The 15923-nt window shown below is 39.4% G+C and overlaps 1 long non-coding RNA gene across 1 annotated transcript; it reads right to left on the bottom strand.

Moving 5' to 3' along the window:
- Positions 1–1412: 1412 nt before the first annotated feature.
- On the bottom strand, positions 1413–3494 carry LOC122709128. The gene is made up of 3 exons (XR_006345420.1): positions 3379–3494; positions 2919–2921; positions 1413–1459 (listed from the first exon to the last, which is right to left on the bottom strand). It is a non-coding gene; the product is annotated as an uncharacterized LOC122709128 (long non-coding RNA).
- Positions 3495–15923: the final 12429 nt, after the last annotated feature.

A 15923-nucleotide genomic window follows, 5' to 3' on the forward strand; every position in this document is an offset into this window, starting at 1 on the left:
TGACAAATTTAATATTCATCAAATAGAATAATCTCTCTTTGTTCCATTTAACACATATACCTTAAATTTTGTTTCGTTGGATGTTGATGTTGCCATACCTCTTTTTTTAAATGTATGAATTTCTCAGATTTTTATCCATTCTCTGATTCTTAAACCATTTTTCTCTCACTTTTTTTGTGTGTCACCTGTTACCAGAATGCACCTGAGTCTGTTTTTAAAATTTTCTCAATCTAAAAGTAAATCAATTTTACTTTGCCTTTTCATTGTGATTGCTTTTCTGTGTTGAACTCTTCCAATCACATTTTCTGGTCACTACATGTTATTATGGGCTTCCCCCCGCCCCAGCTGATTCTGGGTTTTACTGGATTGACTGGCACTTTTTATAGTTCATTTTCTCTTTACTATTTTTCAAGTTTTAAATTCTCTTTCTATTACTTGAGTGTGGAGTGTCTCACATTTCAGAGTTCATCAGAATTATCTGGAGGGCTTGTTAAAACAGTGGCTGCTAGGCCTTGCTTTCAGAGTTTCTGATTCATTAATTCTGGGGTAGGACCCAGGAATATTTATTATTAATAAATTTCCAGGTGATAATGATGTTGCTGGTTAGGGCACATCATTTTAAGAACTACTGTTCTAGTAGTGACTCAATTTTTTAACCCATAATCACTTTATATTTTCTTTCAACATCTATGTGGAATCATTATTTTTACCTTACCTGCAAAAATGATAAGGTCAACCCCTTTGGGGGAGAGTCATTAGTTCAGTTCAGTTCAGTCGCTTAGTCATGTCTGACTCTTTGGAACTCCATGGACTGCAGCACACCAGGCTTCCCTGTCCATCACCACTCTCGGAGCTTGCTCAAACTCATGTCCATCAAGTGAGTAATGACATCCAACCATCTCATCCTCTGTCATCCCCTTCTCCTCCTGCCTTCAATCTTTCCCAGCAACAGTACATTTTCTAATGGGTCCGTTCTTCGCATCAGGTGGCCAAAGTATTAGAGTTTCAGCTTCAGCGTCAGTCCTTCCAATGAGTATTCAGGACCGATTTCCTTTAGGATGGACTGGTTGGATCTCCTTGCAGTCCAGGGAACTCTCAAGAGTCTTCTCCAACACCACAGTTCAAAAGCATCAATTCATTGGTGCTCAGCTTTATAGTCCAACTCTCACATCCATACATGACTACTGGAAAAACCATAGCTTTGACAAGACAGACCTTTTTTGGCAAAATAATGTCTTTGTATTTTAATATGCTGTCTAGGTTGGTCATAGCTTTTCTTCCAAGGAGCAAGTGTCTTTTAATTTCATGGCTGCAGTAACCATCTGCAGTGATTTTGGAGCCCAAAAATGTAACATCTCTCACAGTCTCCATTGTTTCCCCATCTATTTGCCATGGAGTGATGGGACTAGATGCCATGATCTTAGTTTTCTGAATGCTGAGCTTTAAATCAACTTTTTCACTCTCCTCTTTCATTTTCATCAAGAGGCTCTTTAGTTCTTCACTTTCTGCCGTAAGGGTGGTGTCATCTGCATACCTGAGGTTATTGATATTTCTCCCGACAATCTTGATTCCAGTTTGTGCTTCCTCCAGCCCAGCTTTTCTCATGATGTACTCTGCATATAAGTTAAATAAGCAGGGTGAGAATGTATAGCCTTGATGTACTTCTTTCCTGATTTGGAAACAGTCTGTTGTTCCATGTCCAGTTCTAACTGTTGCTTCTATCTGCATACAGATTTCTTAGGAGGCAGGTCAGGTGGTCTGGTATTCCCAATTCTTGAAAATTTTCCATAGCTTTTTGTGATCCACACAGTCAAAGGCTTTGGCATGTCAATAAAGCAGAAGTAGATAGTTTTCTGTAACTCTCTTGCTTTCTCAATGATCCAACAGATGTTGGCAATTTGATCTTTGGTTCCTCTGCCTTTTCTAAATACAACTTGACCATCTGGAAGTTCACCATTCATGTATTGTTGAAGTCTGGCTTGGAGAATTTTGAGTATTACTTTGCTAGCATATGAAATGAGTGCAATTGTGTGGTAGTCTGAACATTATTTGGCATTGCCTTTCTTTGAGATTGAGGATTCCCTAGTGGCTCAGAGAGTAAAGTGTGTGCCTGCAATGCAGGAAACCTGGGTTTGATCCATGAGTCAGGAAGATCCCCTGGAGAAGGAAATGGCAACCCACTCCAGTACTCTTGCCTGGAAAATTCTGTGGATGGAGGATCCTGGTGGGCTACAGTCCATGGGGTCACAAAGAGTCAGACACAACTGAGCGACTTCACTTCACTTCACTTTCTTTGAGACTGGAACAAAAACTGACCTTTTCCAGCCCTGTGGCCACTGCTGAATTTTCCAAATTTGCTGGCATATTAAGTGCAGTGCTTTCACAGCATCATGTTTTAGGATTTGAAATAGCTCAACTGGAATTCCATCACCTCTGCTAACTTTGTTCATATTGAGGCTTCCTAAGGCCCACTTGACTTCACATTCCAGGATATCTGGCTCTAGGTGAGTGATCACACCATCATGGTCATCTGGGTCATGATGATCTTTTTTGTACAGTATTTTTTTGTGTATTCTTACCACCTGTTCTTAGTATCTTCTGCTTCTTTTAGGTACATACCATTTCTGTCCTTTATTGTGCCCATCTTTGCATGAAATGTTCCCTTGGTATCTCTCATTTTCTTGAAGAGATCTTTAGTCTTTCCTATTCTGTTGTTTTCCTCTAATTTCTTTGCATTGATCACTGAGGAAGGTTTTCTTATCTGTCGGTGCTATTCTTTGGAACTCTGTATTCAAATGGGTATATCTTTCCTTTTCTCCTTTAACTTTGGCTTCTCTTCTTTCAGGCTATTTGTAAGGCCTCTTCAGACAACCATTTTGCTTTTTGCATTTCTTTTTCTTAGGGATGGTGTTGATCACTGCCTCCTGTAGAATGTCATGAACCTCTGTCCATAGTTCTTCAGGCACTCTGTCTATTAGATCTAATCCCTTGAATCTATTTGTCACTTCCACTGCAGAACAATTATACCAAATAAATTATCAAACTGTTAAGATAGTTCTAGGACCCACAATGTATTTCCCAACCTGGGTATCTGACAAAGGGACTGAGAACCCCCAGGGAATTTGACTTTGGAGGACAGTGTGATTTGATTGCTGAACTTAACACAGGACTGGGGAAACAAACTCTTGGAGGGCACAAACAAAACCTTGTGCACACCAGATCCCAGGAGAAAGGAGCAGTGGCCCCAGAAGAGACTGACTCAGACTTGCCTGTGAGTGTCCAGGAGTCTCCAGTGGAGGTGAGGGTTGGCAGTGGCCTGCTGCAGGGTCGAGGGCAGCCAGTGCAGCAGTGTGCATGGGACTTTTTGAAGGAGGTCACCGTTATCGTCATCACCTCCACCATGGTTTGGTCTCATGTCAAATAACAGGGAGGGAACACAGCCACGCCTATCAACAGAAAATTGGATTAAAGATTTACTGATCATGGCCCTGCCCGTGAGGGCCCTGCCCTCCCCCACAGTCAGTCTCTTGAACCAGGATGCTTCCATAAGCCTCTTATCCTTATCCCTCAGAGGGCAGACAGAATGAAAACCACAATCACAGAAAACTAATCAAACTGATCACATGGACCACAGCCTTGTCTAACTCAGTGAAACTATGAGCCATGCTGTGTAGGGCCACCCAAGATGGACGGGTCATGGTAGAGTCATTAGTACTTTCCCCCAATGCCTTTTCCAATACATTGATAACATAAAAGATTTTACTGATAGATGTTATAATATCTTTATATTAGTCAGAGCAACAAAATCTTTCTTGAATTAACTGTAAGTCTTACTTGCTCACCACCATTTTGAGTATCATAAGATACAATAATACTGAAATACTAATGATTACAGTACTACCTGAGTCTTTTTCATTTTTAAATTCATTTTTTAAATCTTGTTACAATATCTCCTGGAATATATGTATTTCCCAAATGGACTGACGGTTAGTATTCCTTCTGAGGCTTTTGATGCCCCCAATTACCTTTTTATTCTCTCCCATGCTAAAAACTAGTGGTTAGAATTTAGAGTGGTTACAGATTTTATCTTGTATTGCATATTAACGGTGTTGCTACTTTGATGTGTATTGTTTTTGTAAGTAAATGTTTTTTTAAGTTTGATTATTAATTTCTCTTCTTTGGAAACATTCAGCATGTTTTTGGTCTTTTGGAATATCGTTATTATGTTTCTGTGTATTAGTGTTTCCTACCAATCCGTGGGTGTTAGTTCTTCCTCTTGTTGAATGAATTGCCATTCCTTTGAGTTACTGGTTCTTTTCATATGTGTGGTTATAATTTCCATTTGTAATCCCAGCCAGTTCTGACTGCAGAAGCCTGTTTCTGGAATCTTGGGCAGGATATACTCCTAAAGAAGTTGTGTCTAATGCTTTGTATTTGTCGCAAAAGACCTCTCTGTTCCTCCTGGGCTAGTCACCTGAGACACTGCCCTACTTTTTGTTCCCAATGGTACAGTCCCTGTTCAGAAAAGCATAAAACAGAGAAGATTCTAACCAGCCTGCTGCTCTAAGAAGAGTTTCTCAGTTTAAGCACCTTGGTGAAGTCCCCAGAGCCCTCTTATTTTTTCTAATCAAATCTGTACAACCTATGAAATTATGCCTTCCTTTTGAAACCACCTTTTCCCCTCTATTTTGGTCTGTTCTGTGGTCTCCTCCCTTCGTTCAGTTTATACCTGTCCACCTTTTAGAAAATCTTCAAAATATTTAGTTTGTTGATTACTCTCTCTTATTTTTCAGCGTTTATAAGTTCCAAAATGACAGTGGTTACACTTTGAAACTCACCCAGGTAATCTTTCTTGAACTAGGCTCTCGCACCAGAAACATACATTTATTAGAATTATTTTCTAATTGGACTTTCAACTTCAAGAGAAGAGAAATAGCCATCACACCCTATAGCCCCATCAAGGAGAATAGCCTTATACTTAGTGGATCTTCATTACATTGCACACCAATTAAGAAATAAATAAATGAGATGTATTATAACCGTTATGCTGTACCCTTTTTGGGGTTATAATTATTTGGGGATTATATCTGCATAATTAACTGGTCTACACATTTTTATTTGGATTAAATAAATTGGGGGTAAAAAGGAAAGAAAAAGTTTAAAGAAGCAAAGAGGTTTCTATTCCCTGACCACAACTGTACAGAAGAGAATCTCCCTGTAATGTTCACTGTCCCCCATCACACTGTTCTTATGACTCTGGACTCACTGGCTGTGCACTGTGGAGATATGGCCTAACATTTCTTCTTGCTTTTTTTTGCTGCCTTACCTTATAACGGACTTCATTTTTCTTCCTCTGGGTCAAAGGCAGCTATTTTCAATCTGAATAGGCTGACTGCTCATCTAGCCCCACTCAATCATGGGTCTGGTGCAGAGAAAGCAGTGTGTGTACTGCCGTGTGTGCTGTTGGTCTAATTTATTTCTGTACTGGGTTTCTATTCAATGATCTGCGGGAGCGACCCTCAGTATCATACTCTTTGGTCTGTGGAAAAATAATGGTTAATCTTGTAAGAGCTCAAACGCTTCTTTGCTTCTCTCTTTTCCTTCTCCTCCCTCCCTCCCTCCCTCCCTTCTTTTCTGATCTGTATTTCTATTAATTTAAGAAAGTATACAGCTATTCTACCTTTCAAAGCCTTCTGAAGTGAACCATGAACTTCTATTTGAATAGTCCAAATTGTTGAGTTACTTTAATTCCTGTTGCTGATCTTCATAAATTTAAGCCATCTTGACCCAACCCTTAAGGATCTTCTCAGAGGCCATGATATTGTGAGTATGTTTTAACCTAAGACCAGAAGCTTAGCCAATTTTCTTTAAACACTTTAATGTCTGAAAGCATTTAAAAATATAGTAACCAAAATTTTGCAAAAATTACTAATAGTACTATTCTTATTATATTTTTTAATTACGATAAAACTTACATTAACCTTAAAAAATAGAACACTGAAGTTCAGAAATTAAAATGTGCTTCTGGCTCTGCTGAATCTCGTTATAAAAGTTAAGTAATATCCATAACCCTGTTTTCAACCTATGAAATGGTTGTATTAACTGCATATTTTCTAAAGTCTGTACTAGCTGTAAAGTTATTTCATCCGTTGCATGAACCTATTATGCTCCACATATTTAAGGGATCGAAGGTTTAAGTGAAAATAGATTTATATTGCCAAATGTTGGCCATTTAAGAGTGTAATGAAATGTTGTTACAGTGGGGGCAGGGAGCAAGAAGGTGGATATCGTACAAAGTGAAAGCAGTCATACTGCATAATACAGCAAGTTTCAACTATTTCGTTAGCTGGTCAGTTCAAGAAAATGCTTAAAGGCAAATGAGAAGGTCATTGCAGATCTCATGTATTTTGCTTTTCTATTAAGACCAACCCACTGAAAATATTTTGAAATGGCCACTTCCCCTGTGGCAGGTTTACAAAGTAAACTAGTAATATGTCTTCATTGGCAAAGGTAACCCAGGAACCTGCAGCAAATCAGTTTATCATGTTGGGATGTTTTATTTTAGTTATATGTAACCTGGGGAGAATTTTTATAAAAAAAAAGCAAGAATAATATTACTGAGTGTGATTGGAATCTGTTTGGCTCTGAGCTACCACCACTGGAATTACCAGGTCTTAAAATTCTCTCCTGCAGTACAAGACTGCAGGGCCCTTATACAATCTCTTTGGGAGCCATCCAGATGGTCCAGTTAGAGCTGGTTGATTGACCTCCATTGTGACACCTCCTGGCCTTACCCATTAATGGAGCTCAAGAGCCTCTACCATTAGCTGTGTCATATCTCCAGCCTCCAAATCCTAGTCATGATGGATTTGAGGTTTCATTGTCTGCAGCTGAGAGAAAAAGGGACGTCTCCCCATCATTGCTATAACTATTAGTGACTTTCCTATGACTTAGTCTTAGTGTTGCCTTTTTCTATATCCTTAGTGAACTGAGATTAATCAATACATTATGTGGGGGTCAGAAGACAGATAACCGTTATAGCCAAACTAATGTGTCCTACTAAAAATCAGCCTTCAGAACTAACTTCAAGCATCTTGCCAATCATTTTTCTGGATAAGTCTCTTTTGTCCCCTTATTTATGTGGAGTCTTTGTCATTATGTCCTGGGTACTTCGTTATGAACTCTACTATTTTCCCAGATGCTCTTTGGGTCATGTGCAAAACAGTCTGAGCACTTACCAGTGCCAAGTTTCTAAAAATAGTTATGCAGATCAACCCCCCCTGCCCCCCATCAAGTCCCATACAACTCCACCCCCACTCTGGAGAGCACTCTGCACAATAAGGCAACACTTTTTAAGCACAGTATGAGCTTACTAACAACCTCACACGGAACAAGAAAATTGACTCACTCTAGTGATTTATGAGCTTGCTGTAAAACGTCAAACTTTTCCAAGCTTCTGGAAAAGTACTTCCAGTAGTTCTTTCTAATCCCTTCACTTCTTCCCCATATCAATTCCTAGAATTAAATAAAACCTTGCCTTTGCTTAGTCTCCATACCCATGCCCTGACTCAGAATCTAATTTCTGTATTATGATGATTATTATGAAAGTATGGAGTAGAAGAGTAGATAAAAAGATACATTAGATATATAGATATATTTGATACATCTCTTGCTATAGCTAAGATCTCCTAAGGATATAAAGATTAGTAGAATCGTAAAATCTGCCTCATTTGCATATCATGGCAGGTAGAACTCTTAGGCCTATAGCCCCCTCTACTGGGTGGATTTTCCATATTTATTATGCATAAACAGAAGATTATACAGTGGAAGTGACAAATACATTCAAAGGATTAGATCTGATAGACAAGAGTGCCTGAAGAACTATGGACGGAGGTTCATGACATTGTACAGGAGGCAGGGATCAACACCATCCCCATGGAAAAGAAATGCAAAAAGGCAAAATGGTTGTCTGAGGATGCCTTACAAACAGATGAGAAAAGAAGAGAAGCTAAAGGTGAAGGAGAAAAGGAAAGATATAAGCATCTGAATGCAGAGTTCCAAAGAATAGCAAAGGGAGATAAGAAAGCCTTCCTCAGTGATCAATGTAAAGAGATAGAGGAAAACAACAGAATGGGAAACACTAAAGATCTCTTCAAGAAAATTAGAGATACCAAGGGAACATTTCATGCAAAGATGGGCTCAGTAAAGGACAGAGATGGTATGGACCTAACAGAAGCAGAAGATATTAAGAAGAGGTGGCAAGAATACACAGAAGAACTATACAAAAAAAGGCTTCATGACCCAGATGATCACGATGGTGTGATCATTCACCTAGAGCCAGATATCCTGGAATGCAAAGTTAAGTGGGCCTTAGGAAGCATCACTATGAACAAAGCTAGTGGAGGTGATGGAATTCCAGTTGAGCTATTTCAAATCCTAAAAGATGATGCTGTTAAAGTGCTGCACTCAATATACCAGTAAATTTGGAAAATTCGGCAGTGGCCACAGGACTGGAAAAGGTCAGTTTTCATTCCAATCCCAAAGAAAGGCAATGCCAAAGAGTGTTCAAACTACCACACACTTGCATTCATCTCACACACACCGGCAAAGTAATGCTCAAAATTCTCTAAGTCAAACTTCAACAGTACATGAACATCCAGATGTCCAAGCTGGATTTAGAAAAGGCAGAGGAACCAAAGATCAAATTGCCAACATCTGTTGGATCACAGAAAAAGCAAGAGCATTCAAGAAAAACATGTACTTTGGCTTTATTGACTATTCTGAAGCCTTTGACTGTGTGGATCACAGCAAACTGTGGGAAATTCTGAAAGAGATGGGAATACCAGACCAACTTACATGCTTCCTGAGAAATCTGTATGCAGGTAGAAGCAACAGTTAAAAACAGACATGGAACAACAGACTGGTTCCAAATCAGGAAAGGAGTACGTCAAAGCTGTATATTGTCACCCTGCTTATTTAACTTATATGCAGAGTACATCATGAGAAAAGCTGGGCGGGATAAAGCACAAACTGGAATCAAGATTGCCGGGAGAAATATCAATAACTTCAGATATGCAGATGACACCACCCTTATGGCAGAAAGTGAAGAAGAACTAAAGAGCCTCTTGATGGAAATGAAAGAGGAGAGTGAAAAAGTTGACTTAAAGCTCAGCATTCAGAAAACTAAGATCATGGCATCTGGTCTCTTTATGGCAAATAGATGGGGAAACAATGGAAACAGTGAGAGACTTTATTTTGGGGGCTCCAAAATCACTGCAGATGGTGACCGCAGCCATGAAATTTAAAGACTCTTGCTCCTTGGAAGAAAAGCTATGACCAACCTAGACAGCATATTAAAAAGCAGAGACATTACTTTGCCAACAAAGGTCTGTCTAGTCAAAGCTATGGTTTTTCCAGCAGTCATGTATGGATGTGAGAGTTGGACTATAGGGAAAGCTGAGCACCGAAAAATTGATGCTTTTGAACTGTGGTGTTGGAGAAGACTCTTGAGAGTCCCTTGGACTGCAAGGAGATCCAACCAGTCAATCCTAAAGGAAATCAGTCCTCAATGTTCATTGGAAGGACTGATGCTGAAGGTGCAACTCCAGTACTTTGGCCACCTGATGGGCTCATTGGAAAATACCCTGATGCTGGGAAAGATTGAAGGCAGCAATAGAAGGGAACAATGGAGGATGAGATGGTTGGATGGCATCACTGACTCAATGGACATGAGTCTGAGCAAGCTCCAGGAGTTGGTGATGGACAGGGATGCTGCAGTCCATGGGGTTGCAAAGAGTCGGAGTGAGCGACTGCACTAACTAATCAGAAGGTATTTGTCATCCTTTTAGGATTCTCTTGTTCATAGTCTAATTAACTCAACAATGTCCCTGTTCTGACTTATAGGAGCCATACAGGAACATCAACATGGATTCTGTTTAAACAAACTCCACATTTATTTTATTTGCTCATAAATCCAGAGTCCATACTATTAAATTAATTAAACAAAGAGGCCAGCAGACTGAAGTGGTGCCTATGTAAGCAAACCAAATTCTAACCATGAAGATGCCTCAAGGTTACCAAATTGAAACCTGAGGACAACTGATCACAAACAACTGAACTGACTGAATAATTTCCTTATTTTGTCCTGTCTCTTCTCTATAAAAATCTCTCCTGGAGCTTCCCTGGGTGGAGGTCTCCTAACCACTTCCAGTTTGGCACTGCCCAGTTCCCATCAATTTTTCCTGAAATAAACTTAAAATTTTAACATTGCTCAGTTCATCTTTTAACAGTGCTTGCCATAAAGATACTATTTCCTTTTTTTCTCCCTAACACCTGATGTCATTAGCAAATTAGATTCTTTAGTGCCACAAGCTCATTAATTGATGGTTAAACATCAGGTATTGGATGTCTATCATGTATGCTCTACTAGGATCTACAGATACAGAGAAAATTGAGCAGTGTTTGATGTATTTCTCTCATTGATTTTGCATATGCTTTTTTAAAATAAGGAATGAAGAACAACACAATGAAACACATTAGATTGCTTTTTAAAAAAAAGCAATAAACAACACAGTGAAACACATAAGCAATAAACAAACAGCAAACAGTGGAACTCATAAAATATCCCCCTTTTATTAAAAAAAGAGGACAGCTAGTTCCCTACAACCACTCCCAGGTACTTAAGTGAACAGTCTGACTTAAGCCAAGTCTTGGTAGTGATACAGTTTTCTGAGTCTTTGACCTGCCCTAACAATGTGGTTTCTGCTAACTCTCCTAGGAAGGAGAAAAACATTCTGATCAAGATCCTCATAGGTAAATGTGAGCTTCCTGAGCATGAGAGCACTGTCATATTGGGAGGCCTCTGGTTTGCAGTGGAAAGAGTCTTGCCTGAGTTATGAGATTTGGGGGATACTGATTCTTTAGAGTCAATATTTAATTTTTCTGTTGGTGGTAGGAAGGACGAAAAGAAAGTTGAAAGAAATGATCAACTGTAAGTCTCTTGTGTAATATTTAATTGGAAGTATCAAAGCCATAGACTGTGTGTGTGATACACAAACAAAATTGTGCACTGACTTTAAAATTAATTTAAGGCAAAAAGATACACATGCATATGGAAATTATAAGTCACATAATATCAATTATGTCTTTCAGATACGTGTTAGCAAAAATGGTTCTGATCATCTTTATCAATCATTGCTATCATTATAGTTGACATTTATTGGTCATTTGTTATGTTTACCTTTTCTTTAATTTCTGTTCTTTTATAGTCAGTAGTCATGTTGAAAAATAGTTTCGGATGATGGAGTTCTTAAAGAGACAGAACCCAATTGCTTGAGGGAGTAAATGTCTGTTATATCATTATATTGATGACCATATACAGAAATAGAGAAGTTTCCAATAGGAATATGGAGCTTAAAGTAGGTTTCATCCCAGATGCGTGGGTTGTAAAGATAGAATAGTTGGAAGTCTCTGGATAGAAAGATGCCAGTGGCACAATGAAGGAGTTTGAGCGATAAGCTTCTTATTTCTCTCCCTCCTTGCCTCCATCTGTCACCCCCACTCCCACTTCCCTGCCTCTTTCTTTTCTTTCACTTTGTTCCCATGAAACAACTGTCAAAAACCTTTGGACCTTCTCTGTAGTTTTTGAGTGATGTCTTGTTTGCTTCTAGGATGAGTATTTCTTTAGACGTCATAACGTGGATCTGTTTGCGCTTGAATTGTTTTTCTATAAGCCAGGACCCACATCTGAAGGTAAAGATCACACCCATCGTTAATAATTCTTAAGAAATATATTACATACAAAGGGACCAAGAGTGGCCTTGTGAAGAAGGCCATGTAAACAGCATTAAACAGATGTCATAAACATCTCTTTAGTGGTCAGGGATTATTGTTAAAATACACATGGAGGCAGGGCAGAGATGTTTCAGTCTTTATTCTTTTCTAATTCTTTTTAGGATTAGGTTTTCTTAAATTAGTCATACTTCCCTGAAGGCCAGTATGAAAGCCTACATTACACAATGCCAGGACCAAAACACCAAAGTAGCTTCCCACCTCCCCTAAGCCTGAGGCTCTTTATATTGGGTACTAGCTCCCTCTGGTTCTTAGAAGGAGAGCCAGACATAATTGTCCTGAATGTGATGATGACTGAGAGCTGACAATTAATCTTTCTTTTGCTACTGATATTTGTATTTTGATGGAAAAATATTTTGTAGAAAAAAATATTTTCTATACTTTTTTCTATATCCCTATATAGAAAGGGATCAAAACTTTCATTCTGGACTTTCAAGTCATCTTGGACAGTTTGTGGGGAGTATATAGTAGTGGATATTGATGGGACATTGTTTCTGTACCCCACCCCCCACCTTTTTCTCTTTCCCACTGAATTCATATTATAAAGACATCTATTGATGCTGTGAATGACTGAATTTGAATCCTGGATCAGTCATTTGCTTGAAATATGCTTTTGGACAAATTAACTTATCTCTGAACTTCTGTCTGTAAATTAGTATGGATTAAATTAAATTGTTTTTTATATTTCATTACAATTGGCCCTTGATGTTATTTCTTTATCATGTGTGGCAAGCATTTGTTTTCCAGAAATGAATTGAGTGACTGTAAACTCTATTCCACAGCCTAAATAAAACCACACATACAACCATTAATTCATTCTCTCACCTGCATGTTCCATCCACTTGCAACATGTCTTGTGTTAACTATTGCACAGAAATCAAAGTGATGAACATTTGGGATGTTAGTCATGACTTTCAATACTAATACCAGAAAGAGAAGGGCCTTATAATTAGAAGATTATTATTACACCAAATCATAAAATGTCATTTAGAGGGTCATTAATAAGATGATGTGATCAAAACAAAAAAATATATTGAATAGTCAATGACACATGGAAATAGGGATAAAATAAGAAAAGTACAAAGATAACAAAGGAAAGCTGAGGATGCTTAAAGATGCTGCGTAATGAGGGCAGAAGCAGATCCGTGTATAACATCATTGATCACGTTTGAGCCTCCAGGTGATAGGCAGCAAGGCCTGGGAAGCTACGCTTGGTATAAGGATAAGGACTTCCATGACTGAGGGGACTGTGAGGAAAGTGAAACAATGGACATTGCTTTTCTACTTGCTCAGACTGTTTCAAAGAATGGTCTTCTGAGCACTTCTGACCTAGTTGGTACAAAAGCAAAGCAAAGTAACAGCAATGGTTGCACATTTCAATCTGGGAATATATTTCTGGCATGGAGTACCAGTTCATTTTTTGATTTACTATTGCTTTGATCCAGTATGTTTCTTCTTTTCCTTCCCCCTTCCTTTTCTTCCTCTTTCTCCTTCCTCTTCCCCTCCCCGTCTCCTGACACTCCTCTTTGTTCTACTCCTCCTCCTTCTAAAATCCCAGCCTAGTCATCCCATTCTAGGATCTCATCAATCACTTTTCAGAATCATGTTATCTTATTTTTCTCACATGACACATATAGGTCATGGGTCTTTGTGATAAGGCACCATCTCTAGCTTCCTTCAGTTCAGTTCAGTTCAGTCTCTCAGTCGTGTCCGACTCTTTGTGACCCCATGGACTGCAGCATGCCAGGCCTCCCTGTCCATCACCAACTCTAGGAGTTTACTCAAACTCATGCCCATTGAGTCGGTGATGCCATCCAATCATCTCATACTCTGTCGTCCCCTTCTCCTCCTGCCTTCAAACTTTCCCAGCATCAGGGGCTTTTCAAATGAGTCAATTCTTCACATCAGGTGGCCACAGTATTAGAGTTTCAGCTTCAACATCAGTCCTTCCAATGAATATTCAGGACTGGTTTCCTTTAAGATGGACTGATTGGATCTCCTTGCAGTCCAAGGGACTCTCAGGAGTCTTCTCCAACACCACAGTTCAAACACATCAATTCTTTGGCACTCAGCTTTCTTTATAGTCCAACTCTCACATGCATTCATCACTACTGGAAAAACCATAGCTTTGACTAGATGGACCTTTGTTAACAAAGTAATGTCTCTCCTTTTTAATATGCTGTCTAGGTTGGTCATAATGTTTCTTTCAAGAAGTAAGCGTCTTTTAATTTCATGGCTGCAGTCACCATCTGCAGTGATTTTGGAGCCCAAAAAAATAAAGTCTGTCTCTGTTTCCATTGTTTCCCCATCTATTTGCCATGAAGTGATGGCACCAGATGCCATGATCTTTATTTTCTGAATGTTGAACTTTAAGCCAACTTTTCATTCTCCTCTTTCACTTTCATCAAGAGGCTCTTTAGTTCTTCACTTTCTGCCATAAGGGTGGTGTCATCTGCATATCTGAGGTTATTGATATTTCTCCCAACAACCTTGATTCCAGCTTGTGCTTCATCCAGCCCAGTGTTTCTCATGATGTACTCTGCCTATAATTTAAATAAGCAGGGTGACAATATACAGCCTTGATGTACTCCGTTTCCTATTTGGAAACAGTCTGTTGTTCCATGTTCAGTTCTAACTGTTGCTTCCTGACCTGCATACAGGTTTCTCAAGAGGCAGGTCAGGTGGTCTGGTATTCCCATCTCTTTCAGAATTTTCCACAGTTTATTGTTATCCACACAGTCAAAGGCTTTGGCGTAGTCAATAAAGCAGAAATAGATGTTTTCCTGGAACTGTCTTGCTTTTTCAATGATCCAAGGGATGTTGGCAATTTGATCTCTGGTTCTTCTGTCTTTTCTAAATCCAGCTTGAACATCTGGAAGTTCACAATTCACGAACTGTTGAAGCCTGGCTTGGAGAATTTTGAGCATTACTTTACTAGCGTGTGCTGCTGCTGCTGTTGTTAAATTGCTTCAGTCGTGTCCAGCTCTGTGCTACCCCATAGACGGCAGCCCACCAGGCTCCTCTGTCCCTGGGATTCTCCAGGCAAGAATACTGGAGTGGGTTGCCATTTCCTTCTCCAATGCATGCATGCATGCTAAATTGCTTCAGTCGTGTCCATCTGTATGTGACACTATGGACAGCAGCCCACCAGGCTCCTCTGTCCACAGGATTCCCCAGGCAAGAATACTGGAGTGGGTTGCCATTTCTTTCTCCATACTAGTGTGTGAGATGAGTGCAATTGTGTGGTAGTTTGAGCATTCTTTGGCACTGCCTTTCTTTGGAATTGGAATGAAAACTGACCTTTTCCAGTCCTGTGGCCACTGCTGAATTTTCCAAATTTGCTGGCATATTGAGTGCGCACTTTCATAGCATCATCTTTTAGGATTTGAAATAGCTCAACTGGAATTCCATCACCTCCACTAGCTTTGTTTGTAGTGATGCTTCCTAAGGCCCACTTGACTTTGCATTCCAGGACGTCTGGCTCTAGGTGAGTGATCACGCCAGTGTGATCATCTGGGTCATGAAGATCTTTTTTGTATAGTTCTTCTGTGTATTCTTGCCACCTCTTCTTAATATCTTCTGCTTCCTTTAGGTCTATACCATTTCTGTCCTTTATCGAGCCCATCTTTGCATGAAATGTTCCCTTGGTATCTCTAATTTTCTTGAAGAGATCTTTAGTGTTTCCCATTCTGTTGTTTTCCTCTATCTCTTTGCACTGATCACTGAGGAAGACTTTCTTATCTCTCCTTGCTATTCTTTGGAATTCTGCATTCAAATGGGTATACCTTTCCTTTGTGCCTTTGCTTTTTGCTTTTTTTCTTTTCACAGCTATTTGTAAGGCCTCCTCAGACAGCCATTTTGCTTTTTTGCATTTCTTTTTCTTGGGGATGGTCTTGATCCCTGTCTCCTGTGCAATGTCATGAACCTCCATCCATAGTTCATCAGGTACTTTGTCTATCAGATCTAGTCTTTTAAATCTATTTCTCACTTCCACTGTATAATTGTTAGGGATTTGATTTAGGTCATACCTGAATGGTCTAGTGCTTCCCTCTACTTTCTTCAAGTTAAGTCTG

Source organism: Cervus elaphus, chromosome 15 (assembly GCF_910594005.1).
Source record: "Cervus elaphus chromosome 15, mCerEla1.1, whole genome shotgun sequence".
Lineage (NCBI taxonomy): Eukaryota > Metazoa > Chordata > Mammalia > Artiodactyla > Cervidae > Cervus > Cervus elaphus.